The sequence below is a fragment of the Camelus bactrianus genome, chromosome 15 (assembly GCF_048773025.1).
Source record: "Camelus bactrianus isolate YW-2024 breed Bactrian camel chromosome 15, ASM4877302v1, whole genome shotgun sequence".
NCBI lineage: Eukaryota > Metazoa > Chordata > Mammalia > Artiodactyla > Camelidae > Camelus > Camelus bactrianus.
Genome location: NC_133553.1, coordinates 68,172,598 through 68,188,987, shown reverse-complemented (window position 1 = coordinate 68,188,987; position 16,390 = coordinate 68,172,598). Strand labels below are relative to the sequence as shown.

Genomic DNA, 16,390 nt, shown 5'->3' with positions numbered 1-16,390 from the left:
GCAGCAGAGGAATATCTCCCAGGCAAAGGCACAAGATAAATTCCCAGAAGAAATAACTGATGAGGAGACAGGCAATTTATGCGAGAAAGAGCTTAAAGTAATGATGGCCAAGATGCTCAGAGAACTCAAGAGTACAGATGCACAGAGGGAAGTTCTTAGCAGAGTTGGAAAATATAAAGAACACCCAAACAGAGTTGAAGAATAAAATCACTGAATGTATAACACTCTAGAAGGAACCAAGAATAGACTAAATAAGGCAGAAGAATGGATCAGCGGGCTAGAAGACAGATTAGTGGAAATCACTACTGCAGAACAGAAAAAAGAATGAAAAGAAATGAGGCTAGTTTAAGAGAACTCTGGGACAGCATGAAGCACTCTAATATTTGCATTATAGGGGTCCCAGAAAGAGAAGAGAGAGAGAAATGACTGGAGAAAATTTTTGAAGAGATAATAACCGAAAACTTCCCCAACCTTGGAAAGTAAACAGTCACCCAAGTCCAGGATGTGCAGAGAGTTCACACAGGATCAACCCAAAGAAGAACGCACCAAGGCACATAGTCATCAAACTGACAGAAATTCAAGATAAGGAGAAAATATCAAAATTATCAAGAGAAAATCAACAAAGAACATACAAGGGAACTCTCATAAGGTTATCAGCTGAGTTTTTAGCAGACACTGTACTGGCCAGAAGGGAGTGGCACAATATATTTAAACTGATCAAAGGCAAAAACTTAACAACCAAGAATATTCTATCCAGCAAGGCTCTCATTCGAATTTGATGGAGAAATCACAGCATCACAGACAAACAAAAGCTAAAAGAATTCAGCACCACCAAAGCAGCTTGACAACAAATGTTAAAGGAACTTCTCTAGTCATCAAACCCTAAGAAAAGAGAACAAAAAGAAGAAAGAGAAAAAAATAGACCTATAAAAAAATTGCTTTGGCAGTTCATGGTTTTCTATGGTTCCATATAAATTTTGGAATTTTTTTTCTAGTTCTATGGAACATGTGAGTATTTTGACAAGGGTTGCATTGGATCTGTAGATTGCTTTGGGTAGTATGGCCATTTTGATAATGTTGATTCTTCTAATCCAAGAGCACAGGATATCTTTCCATTTCTTTGTATCATCTTCAATTTCCTTCACCAAAGTTTTACAGTTTTCAGAGTATAGGTTATGTTTATTTCTAGATATTTTGTTGTTTTTGATGCAATGGAAATGTTTATTTATGCAAGTTATAAAATTCTGGGTTTTAAAAAATTTTTATTTATTTTTTTGTAGGGGTAATTAGGTTTATTTATTTATTTTTGGAGGAGGTACTGGGGATTGAACCCAGGACCTCATGTATGCTAAGCATGCACTCTTCCACTTGAGCTATATCCTCCCTAAAATTCTGGTTTTTGAAGTTAAAAAAAAAATGAATGAAGGGCTGCAAATGACAAAACACCCTTTTTTAATGGGTGAGCTGTATTCCATTACATATATACGCTACATCTTATTTATCCACTCATGTATTTATGTGCACTTAGGATGCTTCCATATCTTGGCGATTATAAATAATGTTGCTGTTAATAGTAGGGTGTATGTATCTTTTGAATTAATGTTTTTGTTTTTCTCGGACACATGCCCAGGAATGAAGTTGCTGGGCCATATGGTGGTTCTATTGTTACGTTTTTGAGAAACCTCCATATTGTTCTCCATGGTGGCTGCACCAATTTACATTCCCCCCAACAGTGTACAAAGGTTCCCTTGTCTCCACGTCCTTGCCGACATTTGTTATTGGTGCTCTTTTTGGTGATGGCCATTCTGACAGGTGTGAGATGATGTCTCACTGTGATTTTGATTTGCATTCCCCTGATATTAGTGATGCTGAACAATTTTTCATGTTCCTGTGGGCCATCTGCATTTCTTCTTTTGGAGAAATGTCTGTTCAGTTCTTCTGCTCATATTTTAAATGATTCGGTTGGTTCATTATTTACTTTTTAATTGAAGTGCAGTTGATTAAATATTTTGTATTAGTGTCTGGTGTGCAGCACGGATGGACTTGGAGGGCATTATGCTAAGTGAAATAAGTCAGACAGACAAAGACAAATACTGTAAAATATCACTTATATGTGGAATCTAAAAAATATACAACAAACTAGGGAATGTAACAGAAAAGAAAACAGACTCACAGATGTAGAGAAGGAACTAGTTCGTGGTTACCAGCGGGGAGAGGGGAGGGGGAGGGCCAGGATGGAGGTGGAGGATTAGGAGGTACAAAGTATCACGTACACAATGAGCCGCAAGGCCCTGTTGTACAGTGTAGGGAAAAGAGCCCATATTTTATAATCACTGTAAGTGGACTATAACCTTTAAAACATTGTGAATCTCTATATTGCATACCTGTAACATATCATACTGTACATCAACTATACTTCAATTAAAAATATATTACAAAATAAATACATAAACAAATTTTAAAAATGGTTAAAAATTTCACGTGTATGCATGTTTGTTTAGGTTTAGATTTGTTCCTGTTCTAATGTCTGTTTCTCTGTCCCAACATCAACACCACATTGCCTTAATTACTGCAACTTTAGAATAAGCACAGCCACCCCTTCAACTATGTTTTTTTTTCTTCAGGAGTTCTTGAAACGTGGCTCATGTGACTGAGGAAATGAATTTTAAATTTTGTTTAATTTAAATTTAATTAAATTTAAGTAAAAGACATATACAATCCAGTTATTGGAAAACTTCTAAATATGTTTGAAATAAGTTGCACACATGAATCTAGTTTTTCAATTGTGAATTTTATGAAATCTAAATGAGACTGAATATTACCAATGAAAATTTACCATATGAATAGAAATAATGTGCCAAATACACACAGGATTTCAAATGACTTGGTACAAAAATGTAAAATAGTTAATTAATATATTTGTATTTATTATATTTTGAAATAACAATATTTTGAATATCTTGTTAAAATTAATTTTACTTGTTTCTTTTTACTTTTTAAAATTATGGCTGCCAGAAGATTTAAGATGATTTTGTGACTGGCTTATATGAAATTTAATGTTAATAATTATCTTCAAAAAATTTCTGAACAATTTAATAGCATATTTCTCAAAGACAATTTAAAAATTTACATTTCATTTCTTGGTCAGTCCTGGTATAGCTAATATAGATGCTTCCCTCCCTGAATCTGTCCTTCCCCACTCCTGGCTTTGTCACCTTTGATTTGCTTTCTGCCTTTATCCAATCCCCTCTGCAAGCCTCTCAGCCTGAAAACCATCTCCTTTCTCTGAGAAACAGTTTCCTTTCTTTACGGGGAGGTTTGCACCTCTTGGTTCCTGCCCATGTTCTAGAATGCCTAGCAGGTCCACTCAGATGAGCACAGACGTTCTCTTCTGCTCAGTATCACAGGTTGGGAGGATGGGCTCTCGTCATGCAAACTGGAGGTTTTGGGTCCTTGGGGTCTTGTTGCAGTTCCCCATCATAAAGGGCCTCAGGCTGGCACCTATGGAAAAACACATAAGACAAAGACGATATTAGTTTTCTCTGAAGACCATTCAGCCTAAACCATTTGTCTTCTATTTGCATGTCTAGTCCTTTAGACTCAGTGGGTCCATTTTCATGGTGCTGAAAAGGATTTGGGTCTTCCCTGTATCACTACCAAATTCTACTTGAGGCCTGGCATCTTCATATGAAAACTCAGCACATCTGTTAAAGGTTGTTAAAGCACTCAAGGATGCCCATTCTCAACATTTCTATTCAACATAGTACTGGAGGCCCCAGCCACAGCAATTGGAAAAGAAAAAGAAATAGAAGGGATCCAAACTGGAAGGGCAGAGGTAACACTGTCACTGTATGCAGATAACAGGATACCCTGTGAAGAAAACCCTAAAGACTCCACACAAAAACTGTTGGAACTAATAAAGGAATTCAGCAAGGTAGCAGCATACAGGAGCAATACACAGAAGTCTGTTGCCTTTCTTTACACTAACAATGACATATCAGAAATTAAAAAAAATCCCATTTAAAATTGCATCTAAAAAAAAAATACACAAAAAAACCCTAGGAATAAATCTAACCAAGGATGTGAAAGACCCATATGCTGAGAACTATAAAACACTGATAAAGGAAACTGAAGATGATACAAAGAATTGGAAAGATATCCCCTGCTTTTGGATTGGAAGAATTAATATTATTAAAATGATCATATTACACAAAGCTATCTACCGATTTAATGCAATCTTTATCAAGTTACCCATGACATTTTTCACAGAGCTAGAACAAATAATCCTAAAACTTATATGGAACCACAAAAGACCCAGAATTGCTAAAGCTGTACAAACATTGCTAAAAGAACAGAGCTGGAGACATAAACTTTCCTGACTTTAGACAATACTACAAAGCTACAGTAATCAAAACAGCATGTTTTGGCACACACACACACACACACACACACACAAAAGACATATAGATGAATGGAACAGAATAGAGAGCCCAGAAATAAACCCACACACCTATGGTCACTTAATCTTCAACAAAGGGCGTGAGAATACACAATGGAGAAAAGACAGTCTCTTCAGCAAGTGGTGCTGGGAAAGCTGAACAGCCCCATGTAAACCAATGAAGTTAGAACACTCCCTCACACTATACAGAAAAATAAACTCAAAATGGCTTATAGACTTAAACATAAGACATGGCACTAAAAAAGCTCCTAGAAGAGAACATAGGCAAAGCATTCTCAGACACAAATTGTAGTGATACTTTCACAGATCAGCCTCCCAAGGCAAAAGAAATCAAAGCCAAAATAAACAAATGGCACCTAATCAAACTTAAAAGCTTTTGCACTCAGAAGACAGCTCCAGCTCAAATTAAAAATATATACTTGAAAAAATTTCAAGGCAGATCAGTAGGTACTAATATGGACAACCTCCAAGATGTATTGTCCATTGGAGATAAAAACAAGGTTCAGGACAATGTACACAGGAAGCTGTTTTTTGTATCTAAAATGCTTACATTTTCAGAGACTGACTCTGGAACCACAAACAAAAATACTGGCATCAGATTTCTTTGGGTAAGGGCCTTGGGGATGGGGTGAATGAGAAACGTACCTCTGTTTTTAAAAATGTGCTTATTCACAGTAATCAAAAGCTAGAAACCACCCAAAAGTCCATGAATGGTTGAATGGATAAACGAAATGTGGTCTATCCATACAATGGAATGTTGTTCAGCTTTGAACAGGAAATGATGACACCTGCTACAACGTGAATGAAGTTTTGAAGACATAAGCCAGACACAAAGGGACAAATAATGTATGATTCTATTCACATGAAGTACTTAGAATAAATAGTCAAATTCATACAGAAAGAAAGTGGAATGCTTGTTACCAGGGACTAGCGTGGAGGAAGAAAAGGGAGTTAGCGTTTAGAGGTTGCAGAGTTTCAGGATGGACGGATGAGAACGTTCTGGAGATGGACAGTGATGATGGTTGTGCAATAATGTAAATGTACTAGGTGCCAATGAACTGTACACTTAAAAATGGTTCAAATGGTAAGTTTTATGTTCTGTATGTTTAATCACAATAAAAATATGTGTACACAGTGCCTTTAAATTTATTTTTTAAACCCTTTCTCTTTAATTGAAAGAGATGGAGGCCATTTCTACTTAAATTATAGATGCCTTTGATATGTGGCCCAGGTGAATCCTACAGATACACCTGCTCATACATGGAATGTCACATGTACATTGCAGCATTGTTTGCAATAGCAAAAGAGTAGAAATAAAGTATCCCACTTGAAAAGGCTGGTTAATTGTGTGTATCCATGCAGCAGAGTACCCCGCAGCTGAAAAACTGAATGAGGAAGATCTCTGTTTACTGATTTAGAAAGAGCTCCAGGATATATAGTTAAGTGAACGAATGTAAGATACAGCTGTACACAGTATGCTGCCTTTGGCATAAAAAATGGGAGGAGTCATAGGAAGAACACTCTTGGACATAAATCACAGCAATGTATTTTCTGAACTAGCTCCTAGAGTAATGGAAATAAAAGCCAAAATAAACAAATGGGATCTAATTGAAATTAAAAGCTTTTACACAGCTAAGGATACCATCAGCAAAACGAAAAGACAACCTACAGTATGGGAGAACATATTCGCAAATATTGTGCAAATGATGTGACCGACAAGGGCTAATTTCCAAAATATACAAACAGCTCATACACCTTAATATAAAAAAAAACCAAGTAACCCAATTAAAAAATGGTCAGATGACCTAAATAGATATTTCTCCAAAGAAAACACAGAGATGGCCAACAAGCACATGAAAAGATGCTGAACATCACTAATTGTTAGAGAAATGCAAATCAAAACTACAATGACATATCACCTCACACCAATCAGAATGGCCATAAGTCCACGAACGATAAATGCTGGAGAGGGTGTAGAGAAAAAGGAATCCTCCTACGCTGTTGGTGGGAATGTAAATTGGTGCAGCCACTATGGAGGACAGTATGGAGGTTCCTTAAAAACCTAAAAATAGACTTACCATATGATCCAGCAATCTCACTCCTGGGCATTTATCCAGAGAAAAATATAATTCAGAAAGACACATGCACCCCAGTGTTCACAACAGCACTATGTACAATAGCCAAGACATGGAACAGCCTAAATATCCATCAACAGATGACTAGATAAAGAAGATGTGGTGTATTTCTACAATGGAATACTACTCAGCCATAAAAACTGACAACATAATGCCATTTGCAGCAACATGGAAGTTCCTGGTTTCTGGAGAATGTCATTCTAAGTGAAGTAAGCCAGAAAGAGAAAGAAAAATACCATATGAGATCGCTCATATGTGGAATCTAAAAAAAAAAAAGCAAAGAAATTTTTTTTAAAAGAAAAAGAACAAAGAAGAAGAGATCTCAAACAACCCTACTTTAAAAAGAAAAAAGATTTTAAAAAAAGTAATCAGCTCAGTCTTTTGCTAGATTAGGAATTTGGAATTAACAGACACTATTATCTATTAAATATATAACCATACACTCCCAGGTCCTTGATAACCTAGTTCAACCTGAATCCTTTCTCTTTTTTCCTCTAAGCAACCCATGGAAGCCTCTGTAATTCTCATCTTATAAAATAATTCGTTTAAAGGCGGTTTGAAAGTTACTGGTTAAACCTGTCATTAGCCACCATGCCAGTTCTCTCTTCTTCTTTAATTTAAAAAGAAAATGATTATATGATTTGAAATCAAAGTTACATAAAATAACCACAATGCAAACAGTAACAAAATTTGAAAGCCAGTGCTTTACTCTAACATGAAAAGATCAAGAAATGTGCTTTCTAGATTACTTTCATCGCTCTCATTCACCAATAACCCTGTAAGACTAGAGAATGTAGCTGTGAGAGAGCTTCCAAAAGTCTCCCCAGCACCTCGGCAACTACCAGGGAATAACTCAGGCCTTCATGAGCCTTATTTGAAGTATCTAGACGCCATCTGTGCATCTTCCTTGCTCAGAAATTCTCCCATTTCTTGAACTCCAAGGTAAGATGTCTGATTCATGTGAGATCCCTGTCATTTTAACATCACCAGTCATTTCCCCTTAATGTTCAAAATTAACAATCAAATAGTACTTGTACTCATCGTTTCATCTACATTTTGAGACAAAAATCTTCAAAAGGCAGGTCATCAAAGGGCAATAATTGAAACTTGTCAAAACTACACTTTCCCTTAGAGCAAGTTTCGTCACTAGGGTCCCCTGCGTCCCCCACCTGGACAGGCAGAGTGTGGGAGTGGCCCACGACCGCAGGGCTCCCGTGCCTTCCTGCTTTGACGCGTACCCAGAGGGCTCTCTGCTAGGCTTCCACATTCAGGCGACACGTTTTCACACAGGCTAGATTTTCTTAACACACCAAACTACTGTGCCTTCTGCTGACCCACTTATTTTTCCAACAGAAATGATCATAATACAAAATACTGTAATCACTGTATTCTAAGTGTGAATCCTATTAAATTTCCAATCATCAGATCACATTAATCTTCATGTACTTCTAAGGTCATATTCTCTTCTCCCCCAAACTGAGTGACATAGAGACACCCAAGGACAAAGTATTAGGCAAACTCAAAAAAAAAAAGTGTATTTCTTAACACCCAGTAAGGGATCCTTGCTTTTATTTAGAGAATACATGGTTTCATGTATGTTCAAAACATCTAGTCCTAACACACAGTCCCCAGAGAGACTGTCGTCAGATCAAGACCAGCGTAATGAATAGTAACTGCCCCACTGGCTACTATCAGACAGCTTCAAGGGTCAGTTCTGCCTGGCAGGGGGCGTGGAGCAGCGCCCTTGGCCAGGCCTAGTAGCCGGTTCTTGGCAGGACCTGAGAAATGAGAGAACTAGGGTACAGTGACATCAAATGTGAACACAATAATCGAATTCATGATCCTAGCCAAGTGAGTTTTAGACAGTAATGTCACTACTAGCACAAATACTGAGGAAGGGTACGTGCTGCACTTCACAGGACTAAGACCTACCGAAGAAAGTGTAACTTAATACACCTGCTCAGAAATCAGATTCGAGATCTTCATAAAGTTTTCAAGTTCGAAAGCTTCAGGAAACTTGTCGAAAGAAAACCTTTGCAAAATCACCAACTGCCATGTATTTCATTAAGATTTACACTGACGTCCTGAGTTAAGAACAAGTCTAATCGAGTGTGACGAGACCTGCAACGTCACAGCAATGAGCAGACTATGAAGAACTCTGCAGTAGGGTTCTTCATGCAGCAACGGCCAGCTAAGGCGATGAAAGAAGTTTCCAGACTGTCAGACGTATGACTGATACACACCTGTTTGGGTACAATTTATCTTTTCTGATTTGGAATTTTCTTTGCAATCAGTCTCTTCTTTAGGAGTCAAAGGTGCATTAATTTCTTCCTCATCTTCAAAATCAGAAAATGTAATTTTCTGAAGAAAATAGTTTTAAAAAATACAAGGACTGTCAAATAGTGTCAAGTCAAATTCCAGGAAAAGATTGTTGACATCCAAAATAAGTCTGCAGAAAAGTGATTTAGTTAAACATAAAGATACTTCTAAGAACATACTTTTGGGGGCAAAGATTTAATGAGAATACAATTCATAAGATTTAGGTTTATTTTGTGTCTGGTACTTTCAAATAGTTATGAGCTTTATATCTTTTAATATTTTGCATTAACCAACTACAAATTCCTAGTGTTATTTAAAAGATTTCATATCTTTAAAAGACACTTTAATTACTTGATTTTTAAAGACAAAAATCTCATACTGCTTACTTACAAAAGGCAGCACTTTGTGAAATCCAGACACTCAAACAAAAGGTTGGATTTTGCTTATTTTTTTAAGTTGATTTTTTGGGGTCTTTATAGGTGTCTCTACTGTAACCCGTGAGCAGTGCTCATGAAAAGTTGGTCTCTGACCCCTCTCTCAGGTGAATACGAGCCTTAAATGACCTCTACTGTTCCCCATTCCCAGGCACTTCTCAGCTCAAGTCCCAGCTTGCATCTCGATGGCTTTGCAGCAGAAGGAAAAGCTGTGTCTGTGTCAACATGATGCCATCAGACTACTTGTGGTGAGAGTGGGCAGGGACTATCCGGCCAGGACCTCTTCGTCCATTTTTAATTTGTTGTTTATAGCCCTTCAATCAAAGGATTGACTGAGACTGAAGTGGGCTGTGGGCTGTAGATGAGGAACGGCCTTTTCAGAGTGAAACTGATCATGCTAGAAATAAACATAATCTTACTTGTATCTCAAAAAGTAGATCACATTCAGAGACAGGATGGCCTGATGGGAGAAAGACTGCAGGAGGTACTAGAGAGTCTGCATCTGGAATGACTGTCCTTCAGTCTTCTCTTAGAATGGAGGGGACAACTTGAGTGTAATTAGCAAAGAAAGTCTGCAAATGAGTAAGTTAAATACATATGCTTTCTGTGAGACCTACTTAACAGAATATCCCCACTTTAGTTCACAGGGAATACAAGGGCGGAACAGCACGGGCACTGCGACTTAGGTGGGTAAGCTAGGGTAGCTGGTTAAGTATGTCAATGTCTATATTCTGAGGCTGAGAAGCTCACCTCCTTTCTCTTCCATATGTGGAAGAACCCTGCCTGGGGTTTTCTGAGTATCAGAAGACATAATTAAATTCAAAACAGTTACCGAGAAATTACTTTGCATTAGACAAATCCTAGGCTCTAGGACCAATGTCAAATGATTAAGATTCTAATAGTCCAGGTGAGACTCATTGAATTTTAAGAACCTCAGCGATTAGTTTTGCTTAAGTAAAGATGATAAACAAGGAGAGAGGAGACATGGGAGGGTATGACCATAAACTCAGACAACTACTTAGGGTTTGGGAACTAACTGAAGTCAATGGAAGGGGAGGTAGTGTTTGTGTCACTACAAAGAAGCAGTGTAAGAACAGCTCTGGTGGGACAGCAAAATGCTTAGGAGCCTAACCAGGGGCCAGAAGGCTTGGATTCAATTCCTGGTTCTATCACTGTCAGCTATAGAACCGTCAGCAGGTCACAAACCCTCTTTGCCTCGTTTTTCCCATCTGTAAAGTGGGGATGATCGTAGTATATGTTTCAGAGGGTTGCTGATTATGTTTAGTAATAATAATTATCTTTGTTAGTATTATTATTGCATGTGTTACACTTATTCTGAACCAAAAGTTAATAAAGCCAAATACTACTTCTGATTAAGAAAAGTGAAGTGTTAATCTAATATACACTTTTTAAAACTATATTTTGCTAGTTGCACTTAGTAACTGAACAGTCTACAGGCAAACACTGTATGTCCAACGTATAAATGACCAACCCCCTCTGCAGGAACCTGTCATAAATAAGCTAGGTTTGAAGCAAGAAAATGTCATTGGTCGCCACACAGAGAAATGAGATAGACAAGAAACAGAAGGAAGGAAAGCAGCGGGTCAGAGAGTCAGAAAGGGATATGAAGGCAAGCTGTGTTCACATGAAAAGTGAAACAAAAAATCCAGTTAAGAAACTGGTTCTCGTATGAGAAACAGAGATAATAATACCCAGCTCTTAACACTGGAAAATAGTAAGAGTGTTAATTTTTATTGTTCTGATCTTTTTGACAGGAAGCTGTCACCCATTCAAGGTACTATGTCTACTATTATATTCTATACCCTTGCAACTTTGAAAATATTACTTGCATAAATAGTAAATAACTAAATAATACTCAATGTAAAAGATCTAAAAGATACACTTGGAAACATTTTCATTCTCTGTTGGAAAATCTGGCTGAAAGTTTTAATTTAACTATGATGTAATCCAGAGGACTTTCTCCTCTGCCATCTTGAATTTCAAGGACTTTGTAAATGATGAGTCGATGGGACAAAATATATGAAACAACTGTTCTCAGACACTGGACAACCAGCAGCACAAAAATATGATTCCTAAGCAAAGATAAACCAGTGAGCTGAGTACCTGAAGGTATGCATACTCTGGAGCGCTGAGCAGGGAGGGGGAGATCAGGACAGCCTCACGTGTTAAGGAGACAGAGATAAGAGTACAGAAAAGATAAGGTGATGAGAATCCACAGGGCAGCAATAAAGAGAGGAGGCACCTATGTAGAAACAGAGCACTAGAAATCCGCATGGGGTCCCCTTGAGTCTTTCCTGAAAACTAAGTCATTTATACGCAGGTTGAGCAAAGAACGTCTGAAAAGCTGCTGGCTGGACAATTCCCAGAGTTCACATGGGTAAGGAGACTCTGAAGCTCTAACCAACTTCAGTGGAAAAAAAATTCTTGTTCAGCAGAGGCATTCAGTAGAAACCTCTGAGAAGCTATGCGTTGGAAGCAGTGTCAAGTTCTACCAGAATAAAAACTACTCTGGACTCCCCATAACAAAGCATAAGAAAAGCCTTGAAAGGATCAAGCCACCTGCCAGCACAAAGCTCAACACTCTTTAAAAGAAGGAAATAAAATCTAGACACTCAACAATGTAAAAATCTACAATACATACAACACACAATTTAAAAAATCACCAGAATTACAAGGAGGAAAAAGTGACCACAATTAGGAGAAGAAGCGGTCAATAGAAAGAGACCAAGAAATGAACGAATACTGGGATCAGCAGAATGTGCACAACGTTGAAGACCTGAAAAAAAAACAAACAAAAAAGAACATGAGCAAACATACTAAAGAGATGGGAAAAAACATCCAAAAGAACTTCCATAGAGAAAGAAAAAATAATCATTCAATGAATTAACAAAAAATTAAAGAAAAAAAAATCAGTGAACTTGAAGACATAGCAATAAAAACTGAAGCAAAGAGGAAAAAATGCTTTAAAAAAATGAAAGTCTTAGTGACCTGAGGGACAAAATGTAACTTTCTAATATACTTGTAGTTAGGATCAGAAAGCAAATGATACTTGAAGAATTAATGGCAAAAACATTTTTCATTTTGATGGAAACTATAAATTCACAGATCAATTGATGCTCAACCACCTCCAAACAGGATAAATGCAAGAAAAGCACACCAAGATACATCATAATCAAACTGTCACAAAATTGGCATAAGGAGAAAATTTTCAAAACAGTGGGGTAAAAAGACGCAATATGTACAAAACCACAATAATAGGAGTTACCACTGACTTCTCATGAGAAATAATGTTAGGGGACAAGAGAATGAGATAATTAAGTTGCTCAAAGAAAAAAAAATTACCTAATATTTTAAATCAAGCAAAAATGTTCTTCAAAAACAGAGGCAAAATATGTTTTCAGACAAATGAACACTGAGAAAATTTATTCCTAGTAGACCCGCACTATAAGAAATCTTGTTAAAGGAGGTTCTTCATGCTGAAGAAAAATACTAGATAGAAACTTAAAATAATACTAGATAGCAACTATTTTAAAGATGCTAAGAGAATAGATCTTAAAAGTTCTCATAACAAGAAAAAATAATTTTCTTGTAATTATGTAAGGTGACAGATGTTAACTAGACTTATTGGGGTGATCATTTCACAATGTATAGAGATATTAAATCACTATATTGTACACCTGAAACTAATACAATGCTATATAAACCAACTATATCTTATTTTAAAAAGTAAAACAAGAAAGAAATTCAAATCTACATGAAGGAATGCAAGTCACTGGGAATGGTAAATATGTGGATAAATATAAATTTTTATATAAGCATAAACTTTCAATCTTCCTTAAAAGTAAAAAAAAAAATGGTAACAGACTGTTAAAAACAACAACAACAACAACAATAATAATAACAACAATAATAATACATCATGGGGTTTCTAAGATATATAGAAAAATGTATGCCAAAAATAGCAAAAAGATTGGAGGTAGTTGATGGTTGTTAAGACTCATATAAAGTGGTATAGTGTTATTTGAAATTAGACTCTAACAAGATAAAGATGCATATTGTGAATCAAAGGACAACTAAGAGAAAACACAGCAGAGAAGTGCAACTGACAGGCCAAGACAAGGGCTAAGACGGAATGCTATAAATACAAATCCAAAAAAATACAGGACAAAAGGAATAACAAAAAAAGATGGAAAGATAAAAATTAATGGCAAAACAGGAAATAACCATACCAGTGAGTATATTTTTGCAAAGGGTACAAACATCTCAATGGAAAGTCAGAGATTGTCAGATTGGATATAAAAGCAAAACTCAGCTATATGCTATCTACAAGAAAACCAATTTAAATATAAAAACAGACACATTAAAAGTTGGAAGATGGAAAAAGATACCCCTCCCTAACCATGCTTTGGAGATACTTGTCCTGGCTTTACAGATTCCCCTGGTCCAAGCATAAAAATCCCTTTTCTGTCTTCTCCATGGGTCTATTACCCACTCCCAATAAATGAGGCAGCAGTGCACTTACAATTCCTTAGTAGTTCAGCCTGTAACATAGGCAACTCACCCTACCTGTTCAAGCTCTTTCCAAAGTAATACAATTTTCCTTTTAAGTATTTTTCTCTTATCAATGTCCTTACTGAAAGCTATATTATCTTTTCAAATACTTTAAATTTTAAACCCAGTGAAATTACCTGCCAGTTCTTAGTGTTTTAATTCATTCTCTTGTTTATCTTCAGTTAGTTCCATGTTAGCTTGATTACTAAAACAAATTTACTTAACTGAGCATTGCATGTTAACAGTACATTTCCGTGCAATCCTTTGTGGAAATTTAAAAAACGTCTCTAACAATACAAATGTCCTCCCAAGCACTCCTGTCAAAAGCTAAATATTTGGAAGCTATGAGGAAACTGTTTTGAAAATAAAGCAGTGGCTGCCCAGACTCAGTGACGCTCTCCTGTCAAGCAGCCCACCGCACAGATGGACAGCCACCATGGACCTCGCGAACCTTGCGGGGCATGGGAAACCCAGGCAAAAAACCGTGACATTCTGGTACTTCTTTTGTGGTAAGAAATAAAATCCTTTTGCTTCTGCCCCAGAAATCTTGCATCTACTGTCAGCAGCCACAAAACTGGCAGGCTGACTTGTTGGCTTGGAAGAAGAGTAAAAACCTCAGACCCCACACAGTTCATGACAGTCATTGCTTTGTCCACCGTGTAAAAAATCTACGCGTCGTGAGAACAGGCACTCTCATAACCGGAGGCTGTGAGTCTCCTGCCACTTTGTCTAATTATAGTTTGGTGTTCTTAAAGGTGTTCTTAAAATCTTAAACTGTAATCTGACTTCCATTTATATTTTAAAAAATTAAATGAAAAACTGAAACTGAGGAAATTAAAGACATCAGGTTTCACCAAAGTCTTGAGAATGCCAAAGGTCTACGGCACTTTCAGAGCACCAGCTCAGTCAACCAGCAGGATTCCCAAGACAGATGAGGTCTCTTGATCAGCGTCAGGGCCGACCACACACAAAGGCAGGACACAAGCCCAGTCAGTCTTCACTGCCTGGTTCCTCCTTCCCTTTCTGGTCCGATCTCCCCTGAGTTTACAAGAGCTACCTGGGTTCTCTTATCTACCTTATATGTGGAAAATCACTTAATAAATTACTTTCTTAGTTAGGTCTTTTGGGCAAAGTGCTATTAGATTAAATAGTATCTCAGGCATGAAATTTCAGATATTTGGAGGCTCTCAAATACAAATACAAATCAACATGTTCCATATGTATATATGTATATGTATATATGTGTATGTATACACACACACACACGAAACTCCAACCAAAATAATGAACAGAGAGAGTTAAAAATAAGGTTTAACTTTTGCCTGTTAAAATATCAACACATTTAAGTCCATGCATAGACCAGCCTTTGAAAAATACAGAAAGACACAAAAATCATTTAATGATTAGTGTATATTATACTTATATTACGCACGTATTCCTTATTTAATCTTGAATAATCCGTGGAAGATATTAAGCCTTTCTCAAAAAATTGCTCCTTTTCTCTTGTTCTTCTACTGCATCCAATCCTAATCCAAGAACACTGTGATTGAGCTCAGAAACTACTATATCTAAACGAAAAGCACAAATATATTTTATTAACATACAGAGTTTTGATAAAATTAATTTAATGATACATCTATTAACATTATATAAAAAAAACTTGAAAAAATTTAAAACATATTTTACTCTTACCCACCAAGTAAGTATAGTTTTACATTCACAACATGTAAAGATATAAGGCTTCTCCAGAGGTGTAATTTTAAACCTTCTAGGAAGATATTAAATCTGTCTACATACCTCAGTAAAGGAGGCTCCACAATAGTTATAAATTAATTTTTCTAAAAATTCTAATTATAAGCATAGTAACCTGTCAACTCATGGCCCTCACATTTCTTACCAGTGGGTTCTAAGCTGTCAATCCTTAAGACAGAAGTTCCACTGCCCTTAAGAAACTGAATCCCTTCAGACTCCTCTTCTATTTCCATAATAGTCTTCTTTGTTTTCAAATAGCTCACATTTGTTCCAAGCAGTCCTAGGGATGGGATTTAATATAGTTGGATATTTATATTAAGAAAACTGTTTTGACTATTATGCATGGGCGGGGGCAGCGACACCGACAGTGGGAAATGGGAGCAAATCCCCGCTCTAGCATGGGGCAGCCCCAATCCTGCCGTCGCCTGAGCACACCCCGACTGCCTCCCAGGAGCAGGCTGACAGAGAGAAATTCTTTCCAGGAAGCTGGGGCAGCAGAGGCTGCCCCCAAGCCAGGCAGCGGGGGAGATGGGAGCAAGTCGACTGGCTCTCCCAGGGCAGCCCGCCGCCTGCTGTCCATCCCGGGGCCGGGCTGCCCCCTCCCTCCCGGCAGCACCATCAAGCACCCAAGGCCCACTGGCGAGAGGTTTGCAGCCCGGGACCACCCTGACCCATGGGCTCAGAAGAGGCACTGGGCACGGGGAGAGGGGTGGGGGCGT

At 37.4% G+C, this 16,390-nt stretch overlaps 1 long non-coding RNA gene across 3 annotated transcripts; it reads right to left on the bottom strand.

The window, feature by feature from the left end:
- Window positions 1-2,906: 2,906 nt before the first annotated feature.
- On the bottom strand, window positions 2,907-16,324 carry LOC141573351 (uncharacterized). Of its 3 annotated transcripts, XR_012499029.1 has the most exons (5): window positions 15,817-16,324; window positions 15,352-15,487; window positions 9,767-12,144; window positions 8,838-8,955; window positions 2,907-3,501 (listed from the first exon to the last, which is right to left on the bottom strand). It is a non-coding gene; the product is annotated as an uncharacterized LOC141573351 (long non-coding RNA). The 3 variants fall into 3 exon arrangements; XR_012499030.1 differs by lacking the exon at window positions 9,767-12,144; XR_012499028.1 differs by lacking the exons at window positions 8,838-8,955; window positions 9,767-12,144.
- Window positions 16,325-16,390: the final 66 nt, after the last annotated feature.